Here is a 19,155-nt window from a genome sequence, read left to right as displayed (position 1 = left end):
TTCCAAAATTATAAATGTCATACTTTGATATATTTTGATTTGTCCATCATTTTGATTTTGCTGCCACATCATCACGTCGGGTATGTTGTCTCGACTGTAATTTCTTCGTTTTAGCTCTGATTGAGTAATTGAAAAGTCGTTGAAATCGTTATTCTCAACCTTATACTGTGGACAGTTCAAAACACTGAAAATAGTTAATCATTAAGACTAGGTTTGTTATCATCAAAATATCAATCAATTAATTGATTGAANCGACTGTAATTTCTTCGTTTTAGCTCTGATTGAGTAATTGAAAAGTCGTTGAAATCGTTATTCTCAACCTTATACTGTGGACAGTTCAAAACACTGAAAATAGTTAATAATTAAGAGTAGGTTTGTTATCATCAAAACATCAATCAATTAATTGATTGAAATTAATTAAAGTGAGATCAAGGTCGCCCAACATCTATAACTTCCAATGCTAACAAAAAATCTAATTAATTGAATATGAGATCTGATTACTACCGGTAAAATAGGAAAGAAATTTGATCCTAAATTAATTTCTTATAACCATCACAGTTAAAAGACAACAACGATGAACCTAGGTTTATTAGTCATTTCAAAGACAATTTCTTTGTCCATCTCATAGGTAATAATAGTTCAACTAAATCCATATTATGCAAAGAAACAAGTTTACGACCCATAATAACAACTACCTAAATTATGACCTAAAAATTTGAAAACATAAGTTGTAATTGATAATTACACAAAAATTTCTCTAAATCCCTGAACTCGTGTCCAATTAGTCAATCCTAAAGATTGTAACTAGCATAGAGTAATTGAAGCTCCACAGTTCCTGTTACTTAACTAGCATGAGTTGCACTTAAGTTCATGAAATGCTTATAGACTCTGAGTTGCACTTAAGTTCATGNACAGTTCCTGTTACTTAACTAGCATGAGTTGCACTTAAGTTCATGAAATGCTTATAGACTCCAACTCTTAGTACTATTAATGCGGGTATGTTTCATATGATTTTGTCATAAATGCATTCAATACAACTTCATTTTCTTGTCATACGAGGCAAAATAGAAGAATTAAATCAAACAAACTGATGAACTGAACTAAATTAATCCAACCCAAATTGATAAGTTTGTTTCTTTTGTTGGGTTGTTGGTTTATTTGATAACCGTGGTATATTATAACAATTCAACTTTTCATTTTATAGTCGTCCAACCACTCAGAAAAATATATTTGATTAGAAGCTAAAAATATTTGGTTTTGTGGTATGATTCTCACTTACCGTGGAAGAGGTTTTGAGTTCAATTCTTGTAATGCCCCTATGTCTAAATCCTTTCTTATCGAAGGACTTCATAAACTTTTTGTTCCTATTATCAAACATACCTCTTAACTTCTGTACACCAATTGTTGGGCAACAAAGACTAAAATGTCTTTGTTTACATCCCAAGACTTTATACTTACCATCTTAGGAAACAAAGAAAAAAAAAAAAGAAGAAGTTCTTATTATGTTCTTGTTTTGTTCTCCACGACATATTTTCATTGAGGACTTCATGTGTTTCCTGCAATACAACAAAATACGACCTTAATACCTAGACTCAAGGCTTCATAAATACGTTTCAAATGACATAACAAGGTCATGTGGTCTAGTGTTTCCTGAATGTGAGAGGTGCGGGGATCGTTACCATGCATTCTCCAAAGAATACTATCAATTGTTAAATATATTATTTCCTTTCAATTTTTTCTTATTTATGATATAATGAGGAGAGATAGTCTTTTATTTTCACTATTTAATTTTTTATTTTCACTATTATTGACAATCGGACATATGGGTTTTGTGATGTAAGAATTGTGGGGATGTAGCTAAGATGGTAGAGTGCTCTTTTTGCATGTGATAGGTATGGGGATTGATTGCCCACATCTCCATTAGTCTTACTTCAAAAATGATTAATGATCAATAAGTACAATTGATTATATTAACAATTTGGTCTAGTGATATGATTGATTCTTGCTTTGCTGTGACATAAAAGCCCTAAATAATGTATCAATCCAGCAGTAATTTGTTTCACTTTGTGTTCTTGTAGGTAAAATAATTTACTAATTAAGAATTCTGTGTATTGATTGTAAAAGGTTGATGAATAATTAAGAATTCTGTGTATTGATTGTAAAGGGTTGATGATTTTCTTTCCATTAAATCCTTGAACTTCCTCATATACAAAAAGACGTAACTCACCTGAATAGAGTATTCTAATTGAATGCATAAAAGTTATTCATGATCGAAAAGCTCAACAAAATGCTTTTAGCCCCTCAACTCCCAACAAATGTAGATTTCAAACTTGAGAGAAAAAATCATATCGAGTGAGAGCTAAAAATGATAGATGTTCAAGAAGGGAAATTTGGTCTAGTGGTATTATTCTTGCTTAGGGTGTGAGATGTCCTGAGTTCACATCTTAGAATGCCCCTGTCCTTAATTCTCTTATTACTTCGGTTATCAATTTACTCGCACGTTTTTTCTAGCATGAGATAGCAATCCCGTTATAAATATTGTTAAATGGTATGGTAGCAAGGGACGAAGTATGTTTTTTTCTAACATGAGATTAGTATAATTGTGAAAGGGACGAAGTAAATCTCAAAGGATTGCACCTATACTTTAGTGGCAATGCACCACCTTCAACCATAATAATTTTGAGCTGGGTCATTCATAATCTTAANGGTCTAGTGATATGATTGATTCTTGCTTTGCTGTGACATAAAAGCCCTAAATAATGTATCAATCCAGCAGTAATTTGTTTCACTTTGTGTTCTTGTAGGTAAAATAATTTACTAATTAAGAATTCTGTGTATTGATTGTAAAAGGTTGATGAATAATTAAGAATTCTGTGTATTGATTGTAAAGGGTTGATGATTTTCTTTCCATTAAATCCTTGAACTTCCTCATATACAAAAAGACGTAACTCACCTGAATAGAGTATTCTAATTGAATGCATAAAAGTTATTCATGATCGAAAAGCTCAACAAAATGCTTTTAGCCCCTCAACTCCCAACAAATGTAGATTTCAAACTTGAGAGAAAAAATCATATCGAGTGAGAGCTAAAAATGATAGATGTTCAAGAAGGGAAATTTGGTCTAGTGGTATTATTCTTGCTTAGGGTGTGAGATGTCCTGAGTTCACATCTTAGAATGCCCCTGTCCTTAATTCTCTTATTACTTCGGTTATCAATTTACTCGCACGTTTTTTCTAGCATGAGATAGCAATCCCGTTATAAATATTGTTAAATGGTATGGTAGCAAGGGACGAAGTATGTTTTTTTCTAACATGAGATTAGTATAATTGTGAAAGGGACGAAGTAAATCTCAAAGGATTGCACCTATACTTTAGTGGCAATGCACCACCTTCAACCATAATAATTTTGAGCTGGGTCATTCATAATCTTAAAGGCACAAGGTAGGTTCTAAAGCACAAAAACATGTGGATAAATTTTAAATATAGAGGCCCATAAAACATATGGACTAGCAACTAAAAATGATAGATTCATTACAAGGGCATTTGGTCTAGTGGTATGATTCTCGCTTCGGGTGTGAGAGGGCCCCCAACAATTATATCAAATTGAACATAGAAATAATTCACATAGATGTNCTAATTAAGAATTCTGTGTATTGATTGTAAAAGGTTGATGAATAATTAAGAATTCTGTGTATTGATTGTAAAGGGTTGATGATTTTCTTTCCATTAAATCCTTGAACTTCCTCATATACAAAAAGACGTAACTCACCTGAATAGAGTATTCTAATTGAATGCATAAAAGTTATTCATGATCGAAAAGCTCAACAAAATGCTTTTAGCCCCTCAACTCCCAACAAATGTAGATTTCAAACTTGAGAGAAAAAATCATATCGAGTGAGAGCTAAAAATGATAGATGTTCAAGAAGGGAAATTTGGTCTAGTGGTATTATTCTTGCTTAGGGTGTGAGATGTCCTGAGTTCACATCTTAGAATGCCCCTGTCCTTAATTCTCTTATTACTTCGGTTATCAATTTACTCGCACGTTTTTTCTAGCATGAGATAGCAATCCCGTTATAAATATTGTTAAATGGTATGGTAGCAAGGGACGAAGTATGTTTTTTTCTAACATGAGATTAGTATAATTGTGAAAGGGACGAAGTAAATCTCAAAGGATTGCACCTATACTTTAGTGGCAATGCACCACCTTCAACCATAATAATTTTGAGCTGGGTCATTCATAATCTTAAAGGCACAAGGTAGGTTCTAAAGCACAAAAACATGTGGATAAATTTTAAATATAGAGGCCCATAAAACATATGGACTAGCAACTAAAAATGATAGATTCATTACAAGGGCATTTGGTCTAGTGGTATGATTCTCGCTTCGGGTGTGAGAGGGCCCCCAACAATTATATCAAATTGAACATAGAAATAATTCACATAGATGTTTGGAAAAAACAAAGAAGCAAAATTTAATTATAATATAGAAATAATTCACATAGATGTTTGGAAAAAACAAAGAAGCAAAATTTAATTAAAAATATAGAAATAATTCACATAGATGTTTGGAAAAAACAAAGAAGCAAAATTTAATTATAATTTAGAAATAATTCACATAGATGTTTGGAAAAAACAAAGAAGCAAAATTTAATTAAAAATATAGAAATAATTCACATAGATGTTTGGAAAAAACAAAGAAGCAAAATTTAATTATAATTTATAAGTGTCTTTATAACATGTCAATTGAATTGAAGAGAGGAAGTATGAGGATACCACTCTCAAATCATATTCCATGAGGCAGGGTACCATTTTCATTCCATGAGGGCTCGAGAAAGTCTTGCAAAAGAAGATGATGGTAGTACCATTTATTTTCTATTGCAGAATTTCGATAGAGTCTCGACCCTAACTTCAAAGGCATTACACCCTTGACCCTAACTTGAAACGCATTACACCCTCGACCAACACAAATTGTTCTATGATATTTTTTTCTAGGAACTCTTTGTTATGTTAAGGGGCACAAATTCTCTATTGCACTGATCTCCCAATAGTAGTTTTACCTAGGTCATCTGTCGTCACAATCCTTTTAAGAAAGATGCGCCCAAATAACTGGTGAACAATAACATTTAAAGAAGTTTCAGAGAGCGAGAAGAGGCGGAATAGAGAATAGGAATGAGAAGGGTACCAAAATTTTTAGTGAGTCGTATAAGGAAGATGGAACTAGTAGGTTCGATTTTGGGTCCGTTTGAACTAAAATTTTAGACTCACTAACCTAAAGTCCATTTGTGGAAAAGAAAAAGCCTTTCGTGGCCCAATCCTCATTCGCCGCCTACATCCAACCATTTCATTTCCAACCTACACGCATGCTCTAAGCCCAACTCACGTAGATAGTCAAAAGAACTGCTACAAAGGCATTTAGTCTAGTGGTATGATTATTGCTTTGGGTGCGAGAGATCTCGAGTTTGATTCTTGTAATGCCCCCAACAAAAATAATTCAAATGGATGTTTGAAAAAAAAAAAAAAGAAGAAGAAGAACAAATCATTTCATGAGGGCTTGAGGATGCCTGCAACCTACCATTTCATTTTCTCAGGCCAACTCATTCATTTTCAACCTACACGCATGCTCCAAGCCCAACTCACGTAAATAGTCAGAAGTCGACAACCGGAGGGAAGCATTTGTTCTAATCCGACAAACAAGTCAACTGTACGAAATTCGTGAGGGCTTGAGGAAGCCTGCAACCTACCATTTCATTTTCAACATACACGCATGCTCCAAGCCCAACTCATTCATTTTCAACCTAGCCTGCAACCTACCATTTCATTTTCAACCTACACGCATGCTCCAAGCCCAACTCATTCATTTTCAACCTACATGCATGCTCCAAGCCCACTCACGTAAATAGTCAGAAGATCCAGCCCACAACCGGAAGGATGCATTTGTTCTAATCCGACAAATAAGTCAACTGTGCAAAATTCGAGGGAAGCATTTGTTCTTATCCGACAAACAAGTAAACTGTGCGAAATTAAAGGGAAGCATTTGGACAAACAAGTCAACTGTGCGGAATTCAGACTGCATGGACAATAACACTGTATGCTCGAGTCACGTTTGGAAGAAATTTTTTAGAAAACTTGAGCAAGGAAGTACGTTAAAAAAAATTTCAAATAAAGTAATTAAAAATAATTTCAAATAATGAAATATTATAAGCTAAAAGCGAATAAGCAACAACAATGGATTTGNACACTGTATGCTCGAGTCACGTTTGGAAGAAATTTTTTAGAAAACTTGAGCAAGGAAGTACGTTAAAAAAAATTTCAAATAAAGTAATTAAAAATAATTTCAAATAATGAAATATTATAAGCTAAAAGCGAATAAGCAACAACAATGGATTTGATAGCATATAACCCGGGTAGGAAGAATTGACAACTAGTCACATTCTCCTATAATACATTTTAGGAAATTTTAGTCCGGGTGGGTGTAGATATGATTTTGATGACTAGTCATACACTCTGTAGTGGCACAACAATAATAGTAAAGACCTATCTAACATGAAAACAAGTAAAAGGGGTTTGGAAGGAGTAGCTGCCTTGGACAACAAATTATTTACAAAAATGGCTGAGACATGCAACATGCAGCCATAGACAACAAGCCTTGGGCAATCGTGACCGTGACATTTGTCCCCACACAATTTATTGATATCTCTATCAACCAACACTTCATAAACTCAGCATTGTAGGATGAGGCTAACTTTAGGTCTCTCGTTGCGCTTCCAGCTAATCTTAGAATGAGGAGTCTCTTCCAATCTACTAGGAGCTATTGAAAATCACTTCTCGGTTCGTTGACTCTTCATGTCTTCTCTGTTGGTGTCTTTCCTACTTTCTTCGCATGAAATTTTTTCTTCTTTGCATGACGTCATACCACCTGCTTCTGCTTGATGTCTTCTTAGTCCGAATAATAACGTTTCAAGTTACTGACGTGGACAACAAGGTTAGTCCGCATCCATAAGAGCAATTGGATCCTATATTATGTCTTCATAATCTTGTGGATAACTTCGACTAGTCCATAGTATTTTTGCACCAGTCTTTGGTTCTTGTTGCTTTGAACTCGAAGTTGATCNGACTAGTCCATAGTATTTTCACACTAGTATTTGGTTTTTGTTGCTTTGAACTCGAAGTTGATCTAACGTTAACTTATATGAACTCTCTATTTTTCTTGAAATTATTGTTGTCGACGCTTCTGACTGACCATTCTCTTCATCCGTCTGGTATTTCTATGTGAATATGTGTTGCTTCAGTGGCTTGTTTTTGTCTTCCTTCTCCAATAGAGGCGTTGGCTTGGTGTCTTTGCACAGCATTTGAGTGATCACTGACAAGAGCCTTTGGGGGTCTAATGACCTCGACGGTTAACAAGTCATTTAGCTTTTCATAGAATTTAGCTAGCTCAGGCTCATCCGCATGACATTTGCATTGGTCTCGATCATGAGTTGTGGGTGGTTCTAGAGTCGACAATGGTGTTCCTTACTACTTTGTGCTTTATCAAGACCTTGACATACATAATATTATATATATATATATATTCTTTTAACTATAACACATATGGTCCATGAAAGAATTGTAACTCTTATGCTCATTAATATTATAATGGTTACTACCTAAATTATAACCTAAAGGTAGAGAATTGATGTCCAATTAGCCAACCCTAAATTTGTAATCTTGGTAGAGTGATTGAAATTACGATGGAAGTAGTTTAAACTCCTAGTACCTTAAATGAAGTTGATCTCTTCTAATAAAACATGAATCTCTTTAATATCATTAATACAATTATGCTAGACATGAAACTACAACTGCGTTCAATTTAACTCCATTTTATTGTCATCTTGAATGACGTGTGAATATATANCATGATATATTCTTGATTTACCTTGATATTTCATATTCGTTAAGTTTTTTGCAAAATCACAAGTAAACGTTACAAAGATGAGCTTGGGTCTGTTTATTATTTTAAAGAAATTTTTTTCTCCATTTATCCGTAATAACTCTCCAACTAAATTCATATTATGAAATGAAATGCAACTTTAACTAAAATTTCATCAAAACAAATCTTATTGCGATACAACATAGATGACAATTATAGCATTCAAATAAATACTAGAGTAGTTGTGGTAAACTTGATAGAAACTCTAGTGTTCATCCATAATATAACACCTACTACTAAATTATGACCTAAANTGACCTAAAGATTTGAAAACATAAGTTGTAGTTGAAAATTACATAAAACAATCCCCTAAATCCAAGAACTCGTGTCCAATTTGTCAATCCTAAAGTTTATCTCGTCTTTAATGAAGCATGAGTTGTACTTAAGTTCATGAAATTCTTATAGACTCCAATTCTTGGTACTATTAATGCAATTATATTTCATATGAGTTTGTCATAAATCAAACTATGGTACATTCAATACAACTTCATTTTCTTGTCATNTTAGTTCAATTCTCAGAATGTTCCTATGTCTTAATCTTTTATTTAGTATGGGCATTTATACTTACTATCTTACCATCTTAATAAACCATGAAAAAAAAAACAAAAATTAAGGCAATTAAAACTATAATGATAATGCTCTTAATAGTGTAACCCTCTAAATAATTTCAGAATTAATCAAAAAGATATAATAACAAAATTAATCAAAAAGATATAATAACAAAATGAAATAAAAAGATATAATAACAAAATGAAAAAAAGATGATACATCCAATAAACAACTTAATATAAAGTCCATAATGATTTAGTGGTATGATTCTTGCTTTGGGTACAAGAGGCCTCGAGTTTGAGAACCAAGAGTGACCCAATTCACTCCTCTCGGAAGAGAATGTTTGTTCTTAATATCATTTTGTGGTTTGATAATGCTCTTAATATCGTAAACCCTCTAAATAATTTCAGAATTAATCAAAAAGATATAATAACAAAATGAAATAACCATACATCCAATAAACAACTTAATATAAAGTCCATAATGATTTAGTGGTATGATTCTTGCTTTGGGTACAAGAGGTCTCGAGTTTGAGAACTAAGAGTGACCCAATTCACTCCTCTCGGAAGAGAATGTTTGCTCTTAGTATCATTTTGTGTTTCTCACTTTCAATTGACATACTTATCCAAATTTAAAACTAATCTCGTGATTTATCTCTCCAGGTGAGAATAAACCCATTATCTGACCTTCTTGTTTTGCGTCGTGGTGTTCATGTAGTGGGTTGGTTCTCTCGAGCTCCCCTTTTCAAATTCAACAATGGCAGCAAGCATAGATTCATCATGGCTAAGATTTTTTCTCAATTGTACTATCGTCATCCTTTTCACCCCTCTTGGTTGGTGGATGTTTGTCTGAATGATCATCGTTAGACTCCGTTACTACTAGGCATGTAACTTACCAAGAAAATTAATTCCAAGAAAATTTACCCAGTCGAGTTAGACTCCATTACTACTAGGCATGTAACTTACCAAGTCTCCAGCTTGATAATGAACTTACCAAGAAAATTAATTCCAAGATGCTTCCAGTTTGAACGATTAAGAGCTCANGAACTAAGAGTGACCCAATTCACTCCTCTCGGAAGAGAATGTTTGCTCTTAATATCATTTTGTGTTTCTCACTTTCAATTGACATACCTATCCAAATTTAAAACTAATCTCGTGATTTATCTCTCCGGGTGAGAATAAACCCATTATCTGACCTTCTTGTTTTGCGTCGTGGTGTTCATGTAGTGGGTTGGTTCTCTCGAGCTCCCCTTTTCAAATTCAACAATGGCAGCAAGCATAGATTCATCATGGCTAAGATTTTTTCTCAATTGTACTATCGTCATCCTTTTCACCCCTCTTGGTTGGTGGATGTTTGTCTGAATGATCATCGTTAGACTCCGTTACTACTAGGCATGTAACTTACCAAGAAAATTAATTCCAAGAAAATTTACCCAGTCGAGTTAGACTCCATTACTACTAGGCATGTAACTTACCAAGTCTCCAGCTTGATAATGAACTTACCAAGAAAATTAATTCCAAGATGCTTCCAGTTTGAACGATTAAGAGCTCATCTCCTCTTGATTTCTTCTTCAATTGTGTTCCTTAACTTACCTAGCTCATTGTATAAGACTCATTAAATGAATCAATCTCTACACGAAGAATTTTGGACTCAAATTTCTAAATTTCAAACTTAAAATATTTACCAAAAGNGTATCATTTTGTGTTTCTCACTTTCAATTGACATACTTATCCAAATTTAAAACTAATCTCGTGATTTATCTCTCCAGGTGAGAATAAACCCATTATCTGACCTTCTTGTTTTGCGTCGTGGTGTTCATGTAGTGGGTTGGTTCTCTCGAGCTCCCCTTTTCAAATTCAACAATGGCAGCAAGCATAGATTCATCATGGCTAAGATTTTTTCTCAATTGTACTATCGTCATCCTTTTCACCCCTCTTGGTTGGTGGATGTTTGTCTGAATGATCATCGTTAGACTCCGTTACTACTAGGCATGTAACTTACCAAGAAAATTAATTCCAAGAAAATTTACCCAGTCGAGTTAGACTCCATTACTACTAGGCATGTAACTTACCAAGTCTCCAGCTTGATAATGAACTTACCAAGAAAATTAATTCCAAGATGCTTCCAGTTTGAACGATTAAGAGCTCATCTCCTCTTGATTTCTTCTTCAATTGTGTTCCTTAACTTACCTAGCTCATTGTATAAGACTCATTAAATGAATCAATCTCTACACGAAGAATTTTGGACTCAAATTTCTAAATTTCAAACTTAAAATATTTACCAAAAGTAAACTAATGGGTTCCAACGTTCCAACATCTTTTAGTCTTTGATTTCTTAACCAAAGTTGATCCTCTCATAGCCATAAAGTTGTACAAAGGATGAGATTCATTATGGATGAGTAATTTCGCGATTTTCAGAATTCTTTGCTAAAAGTTTCATAAAGATATTAAGAGCCTCGGTTGGCTTATTTTTCTTCCAACTCTGTTCGAAAAACTTACTATTTGTGCTTTATCAGGTTCGATACGGAGGCTGACTATTTATAGTAAAAATCTGACAAAGATATATATACTATTGTGCTTTATAACGTTGGATATGGAGGCGGGCTATTTATAATAAAAATCTGATAGTGATATATATACTAAATATTTATATATAGTAGGCGGTTTTATCTATTAAAGCTATATATATATAATAAAATGCATTAGTCAATTCTTTCAAAATGTACATTTCTCATCCTTCATATTCTCTATTTGCACACCTGAAGTCATTCATACAAAACCTTTAGTCAATATTTCTCCTTACATTTTCTCTATCATGTTTTTTGTGTTCATTTAGATCGAGTGTGTGCGTTGTTGTGAACGCTGTCTAGAAACATGATGTTCAACATCATCAAAGAGAAGACAACATCGGGCCTATTGAAGGTGTTGTAAAATATGTACGAAAATCCGTCGGCTATGAACAAGGTGTATTTGATGCAGAGGTTGTTCAATCTACAAATGTCTGAATGTAGCTTTGTTGCAAATCATATAAATTAGTTCAACGTGATTGAAAGTCAATTGAGCTCGGTGGAAATTATGTTCAAAAATGAAATTAAAGCATTGATTTTGATGTCATCTTTACCCGAGTCGTGGTATACTGTTGTTGCTGCAATCAACAGTTCACGAGGATCTGATAAACTGAAGTTTGATGAAATTCAAAATGTCAGTGAAAGTATTCCCAAATGGGAAATTGAAGATTCATCAGGCAATGCTCTCAGTGTTGATCGAAGGGAAAGAAGTAAATCAAAGAGCCCAAACAAACATGGGCGATCAAAATCAAGGAACCGAGAAAAATCTCCAAACAAACCAAATGTAAAGTATTAAAATTGTGGAGAAAAATGACACTTTCGGACAGATGGTACAAAATTGAAGAAAAACAAAATCACAAGTTTGAAGATGACAATGATTCTATATATTCAACAGAAGATACTAAGGATGCTCTAATTCTTAGCGTGAACAGCCCAATTGAATTCTGGATTNTTCTAATTCTTAGCGTGAACAACCCAATTGAATTCTGGATTTTAGATTCAGTTGCTTTCGTTTCATTTGTCTTCAAGTAAGGAATTGTTTCAAAATTTCAAATAAGAAAATTTTGGGAAGGTGTATCTTGCCGACAACAAACGTTGGAGATGGAAGGGAAGAGAGATGTCTATGTAACACCCCAAAAATGAAAGGAATTAGATCCAACAAGAATAAGCCACCCATGTAAGAACCAAATGATCAAAAGGGGAGGAATTAAAGGATTAAGCAAGGATGATGATCTCAAGCAAGTCATTCTTAACCCTAACAAGTAATGTTAAGGAGTTTAAGACCTATGGAAAAAGGATTGGAAAGTAAAAGTAGGTGAAAAGGGCAAAAAGGTCATTTTTCCAATTATGAAGGATCTTCCCGGATTTTTAGTTCCTTGTCTAGAAGGAATTTTAAGATACTCGAGAAGGGAAATATGACCAACATGAGATGAAGGATTTTAATTTTTCAGGAAAATAATATTAAAATATTCGGAAAGTGGCAAATTACAATAATACCCCTAGAAGAATGGATAATTACGAAAATGCCCCTCCAATCAGAATCAGAGCATCTACAGTGACCATCTGAGAAATATCTCTCGAAACTCAAATCTCAGCCGTTGGATCTTCCCCAAATTCGGAGAAGATCTAGACAACGGATAGATCATCACATCCCACGACTGGTAGTCAAAGCTAAAGTCGGTAAAGCCCTGATCAGAGTAGATTTTTCGACGAATTATCTAGAACGTTCAATCTTCGAATCACGACGAATCTGAAGCTTTCAATGTCGGTTTAAGCTCCTCCTATGAAGTCTGAAGTAGGGGCAACAATATGGAACAAGACTCGAGCAAGGTTGAGCACCCATTTGAGAGTTATGAGCGTTTGGATTGTTGGTCTCCTACTCTTGGGTTTCTTCCAAATTCGAGAGAAATTCTCCACCATTCCTCCTCAAACTTATTCCTATAGTTTCTAAACAAGATTACCCACAATTTATATGAAGGAATCGAGAGCTGAAACGTCGTATAAAAAGATACCCAAGTGATAACAAATCTGACATTTCGGGTGAGTTGCATACCGAGAATGATTTCTCAAAATTAAGGACCCACACTCAAAGACGTTCCTCCAAACCAATTCCTATAGCATGAGAAAAGGATATGGAAGAGGTTCCATGAAGAAATCGGGCCTTGAGAACCCCTAGAATCGGCTACCCGATAAGAAATCCCCTGTTTTAGCTCCGGCATGGGAAATGATTTTGGACGAACTTTGGAGCACAATATCTTAGGCTGTGATCCACGAAAAGGTATGAAATCAATCTCAAGCTATTCCTTGTAACACCNATGTTTTAGCTTCGACATGGGGAAATGATTTTGGACGAACTTTGGAGCACAATATCTTAGGCTGTGATCCACGAAAAGGTATGAAATCAATCTCAAGCTATTCCTTGTAACACCATCGTTAAGTTTAATGAAGAAATCGAGGGGAGAGACGAAGATATCGAGGCTGTGGAAGGCCACTTTCAGAAGGTGGCGCAAAGGACGGGCGCGTCTTCTTCCTGTCCAGAGGAAGAAGACGATGACATGGCCAGTTCACTTGAATCGGCCAAGTTAGCCCAAAATCTGACCTTCCCTTGGTGTTTCTCAATTTTAACCCCCTTCCATACTATTTCTCATGACAAAACTTATGGTTCCAAAAACTAGACACAATAAGGAGTCTATGGAAGGAAATGTGAAGTAATTTGGGTACCGGAAGCTCAAGAACGAAGGTCCCGAATATCAACAATGAGGTAAGTAGTCACCTTGGACTTTTCTTAAGAAATACTTGTAGGAATCGCTTAGAATTTCATATGAACCCTAACCCAAGTATTACACAAGGATCTATGAAAGAAAAACTCAAAGAACCGTAAGTTAAGGCCCTTAATCGATCAAATTGCTCGGGATTTAAGAAACACTAAAATAACCCATTAAATGAGCCCTGATGCCTATGAAATTTTAATGATGATCATATTATATCATGCTTAGATTATGTGTGAAATTTAGTGGTCAATGGATAAGGATAAGTAGGTAAACCAAGAAACGGGGCAAAATGACCATAATGCCCTTAAGGATATCTACCTTTGGTTCATGACCTAGATGAACTCCAAATGCTATGAAACTCTACCATAGATCTTATTTTATGATTCTTGATGAGGTGGTGAAGTTTAAAATCCATTGGAACTCGTTAAGTAGCAAAACAAAGAATTAGGGGGAAATTACCATAATGCCCCTAAGGAAGACTACCTACGGGTCAAGCCCTAAATGACCTACCAAAATTATGAAATGTTTTATGAATCCTTATCTCAGGATGTTGTATAAGGTAATGAAGTTTGGGAGTCGTTGGGAAACGTTAGATAGCGAAACCAAGATATGGGGAAAATGTACATCACAATCCACATGACTTTACCTCCTAGAATGACTAATGAGGTACCCATGAAATAAGAGATTCCCCATATGTATCCTTGGTTGCTAATAAGATTATAAGTGCACAAGGTTACGTTGGGCTATTCCTAAGAAGAACCTTTAAGTTCCAAGCTTGACCCAAGACGTTATGCATAAACCTAGGATCCCCAAGAATACAAGAAACACCTAGGTTAATGCAAATGGTATATTTAACAAGTTGCTAGGATCCATGCCCGGAGTAACCATTATATCCCATCATGAAGTGTACCACGAGATCCCTATTCCTCTTTAGGTGAGATGCCCTGCTATATGTACCATGAGCAGGTTGTCATGATGGACTTATTATTTTCCTCACCTAAATGAGATGCCCTGCAACACGATATGCTAGCAGGATGCCACATTTATGATAATGTCACCTATGCACTCATGAGGAGAAAACTAAGGGTTACTTTGAAAGTGTTTTCAGGACTAAAACACGATATATGACATGACAACCTCGAAGGGTTAGTTCCTGAAAACGAAACAAGAAGTCATATCCTAGCTAAAGGTCTAAATATGCTCCAAATCACCAACCATGTCCTATAAGGTCTATTTTGTATGACACGAGGATAAGCTCAAGATTTCAAGTTGGTTGGAGCAAGTTTGGAACATAAGCCAAGATGGAAATGCCTAAAGAAAACGTGTCAAGATTCAAGACTCTTCTAGAACCCTTTAAAGAACTCCCTAGGAATCTATGACCTTCTAGAACAACTCACGCTAAGATGGGTTCATATGATACGAATGCATGTTGATTTGTGCTTCAAGAAAATAAGAACCTTAGAAACTTACAAGGTTAAGAGCCAAGAACATTACCAAACAAGCTTTACAACTACCAAGATAAGAAGAATGCTAGGTACCACTAAAAAATGAGGACCAAAGTCCTTAGACATGAAAATTCAAGAATGCTAGGTATTACTCTAAGCATGTCTAATTGTAGCCCATAACTCCCACCATGCGGTGCTTTCTAAGGAGGCCTCTTTCCTCTTCTAGGTGGGATGCCCTGCACCGTGTTTGCTTTGCAGGATGTCATGTTTGGCCTCATTCCCCTCACCTAGATGAGATGTCTTGCGCCATGTTATGATTTGCAGGATGCCATGTTCATGTATGCACCGATCACGCGACCTATATGGTCTATGTTAGATTATGCGACCTTTATGGTCTAGGCCATATTCATGCATGCATCGATCACGTGACCTTTATGGTCTATGTCATGTTCATGCATGTATCGATCACATGATCTTTATGGTCTATCATGGGGAGAACCTATGGCCACGATGAAGCAAGAAGAGAGTAAGTTATTCTAGCCATGAATTAAGAACCTCCTAAGACCTCCCACGGTACATCATGTTTATGACTTAGACTACGTAGGAACTCATGAAGCCTGTGTCACTTGGAACTCATGAAGCCTCGGACACATGATGACAAGTTTATGTCTAGTACCGTAAGTCATAAGGGAAGTGTCTTGGAGAACGAATAAAGAAACATAACAAGAACAAGAACAAGAACAAAAACAAGAACATGAAAAGAAAAAGTGTGGTACCCTAGCATATCAAGGACACGATTAAGAGCCTACAAGTAGGCTGCTTACTGAGTCTTTGTACTCACTCCTTATTTTCCATTTTTTTCAGGAAATAAGGAGCTGGTCGAGGTCGGGAGCGGACTCTGGAGCAGGTGCCATAGACAAACCTCACCCGTCGTCCTTCAACCCTTTTTTGTCGTCCCTTAACTTGTGTTTTAACTGTTGTGTTGTGTTTTAAAATACTTTGTATAAACTTTATTTTGATATAATGTTTGATATGTTTTAAGTTTTGGTTGTTTTATTTTGTTGAAAAATTTACCCGTCTTTTTAGAGTCATCGAGTCAGCCCGGTCCTTACAGTCTACATACAAACTCTAGCAGGAAATGAGTGGACATTATAGGATATCAAATATATTCCTGATCTCAAGAAGAATTTGATCTCTATTGGTCAGTTGGATAGCATAGGTTATGTAGCCAAGTTTCGAAAGAGTTAGGGGAAGATTGTGAAGGGTGTCATGGTGGTAGCACGACACAAAATCTGGAACCCTATACACCACTGTAGGGTGAACCCTATACACAACTCGTAGTAACAGCAACCATGTTTATACACTCTACAGTAGTGTCAATAGACTTGCACATATGAGCGTCAAAGAAATGAAGATGATGGCTGTGAATGGAGTTTTAGAAGACCTAAAATCTATTGATATGGGTGTTTGTGAGAGCTACGTTATGGAAAAATATAAACGAGTTAGCTTCACAAAGGCGCCAGAGAACCAAAGAAAGTGCGATTGGAAATAATCTATATAGACGTTTGGGGACAATCTCCAGTTTCATCATTTCTAGTACCAAAATTCCATTGGTTAAATGTATCGCACTCTGCAGCGACAACTCTCTGTTTTCCTAAGGCTAGTGAGATATCTCACGACCACTCTTTTTCTCCTCAGCATATCTTGACACTATAACTTTGATCCATTATTCTCTTATATGGTTAACATTCACTCTTTAATGTCCGAGGACATTTTATAACTACCAAAAAACTCAAAACATACAATAAATTCATACAAGTTTTACAACATATCATATACTTCAAAATAGGGTTAGACTGCTTACTTGATCGCAACGAGACGTGTCATTGAGCTGAGTCATAGAGATATACGACTCTTTATCCTAAGAAAAAATCTGTATAATCTAAAATCCGGCTGCTTTGATATAAACAACTCTTTATTAAACTCTAGTTATATTCTTCTTTTTCGCCCTTTTTTTTTTCTTTCTTTATTTTTTCTCTTTATTGAACTCTAATTAGCGATCTTACTATCCCCTACTTAGGAAGGATGGATCAAAATGAAAAATTTACCCTAGCATTAATTTCGACCCATTTTCCTATTTTTTAATTATTTCCTTTTATACTTTTAATGAGTTTTTTTTTAACATTTCTAACTATTTTTTCTTCCCTATCATATTTAAATTTGGTCTCTAAATCTCTCAATAAATTCCTAAAAATTTGAACTTAAAAAAAAATTTGAGAAATTAATCTTCATTTGAACTCGTGTTACGGCATAACATAACATAATATATGTCAAACACTCACAAAGTACGACACGTGGAGGGGCTATGGAGCACGCGTTGTTAATACCTCATACAATTCATCCAACCAAGCCAATAGTAACACCACTTACCTGGTTGGTCCAAAGAGAAGTCACTAAATTTTTTGTATTGATGTTCGTTAGATCATATTCATGGATGTCTAGTTTCAAAGCTAAATCCATACCGACTTCCTTCACTCTCTTTCTTTTTCTCCTTCTTTATTCAAATCTGCACTGGTGGGATGAAGAAAGAATGAGTTGGAGATTGAGAAATGGGAAGAGAAATAAAGAATGGGATGGAGGAAGAGGAGGAAATGGGAGGAAGTGGAGAACATGGATAAAATGAGCACCCACGCAACTCTTAAGCTAGTTTGAACTCCTAGTAGCATGAATAAAGTTGGTCTCCTCTAATAAAACAGGAATTTCTCTTAGGATCATTAAATTCTTATAGACTCCAAGCTCAATATCATAAATACAATTATGCTTTATCTTGAACACACCAAATATGAAACTAAAGTGGGTTCAATTTAACTCCATTTTATTGCCATCTTGAATGATGTGTAGGGTATATTCTTGATTTACCTTAAAGTTGTGGTGGGATGATAGTTTATATTAGTTAAGCTTTTTGCAAAATCACAGTTAGAAGACAACAACGATGAACCTAGGTCTATTAGTCATTTCAAAGCCAATTTCTTTCTCCATCTTATCGGTAATAACAGTACAACTAAATCCGTTTTATGCAAAAAAAACAAGTTTACGACTCATAAGACTAACTACCTAAATTATGACCTAAAATTTTGAAAACATAATTTGTAGTTGATAATTACACAAAAATTTCCCTAAATCCATGAACTAGTGTCCAATTAGTCAATCCTAAAGATTGTAACTAGCATAGAGTAATTGAAGTTCCACATGAAGTAATTTAAAGTTCCCATTACTTATAAATAAAACTAAGGTGCATTCAATACAACTTTATTTTCTTGTCATACGAGGCAAAATAGAAGAATTAAATTAAACAAACTGATGAACGAAACCGTATCAATCCAACTCAAATTAATTAGTTTGTTTCCTTTGTTGGGTTGTTGGTTTATTTGATAACCCTTGTATATTATAACAATTCAATATATAATGTCTTACTTACAAGTAAAATATTAGGCCATCAACTTTTAATTTTATAGCCGTCCAACCACATAGAGAAAAATATATTTGAGTAGAAGCTAAAAATATTGGGTATTTAAGAAAAGGCATTTGGTTTAGTGGTACGACCATCGGTGCAATCTCAAATGCCCCTATATCTAAATCTTTTCTTATCGAAGGACTTCATATTTATATAAACTTATTGTTCCTATTATTTACTTTTCAAACATACCTCTTAACTTCTCTACATCAATTGTTGGGCAACAAAGTCGACATAAAGGAATTAGAAAAGAGATATCAAAACTTAAACATGTTTGTAAGGGCTTGGCCATTAAGTAGCAACCTAAAGTCTTTCTTTACATCCCAAGGCTTTATACTTACCA

This window comes from Cucurbita pepo, chromosome LG01 (genome assembly GCF_002806865.2).
Source record: "Cucurbita pepo subsp. pepo cultivar mu-cu-16 chromosome LG01, ASM280686v2, whole genome shotgun sequence".
Classification (NCBI taxonomy): domain Eukaryota; kingdom Viridiplantae; phylum Streptophyta; class Magnoliopsida; order Cucurbitales; family Cucurbitaceae; genus Cucurbita; species Cucurbita pepo.
Note: the sequence above shows the minus strand (reverse complement) of the source record.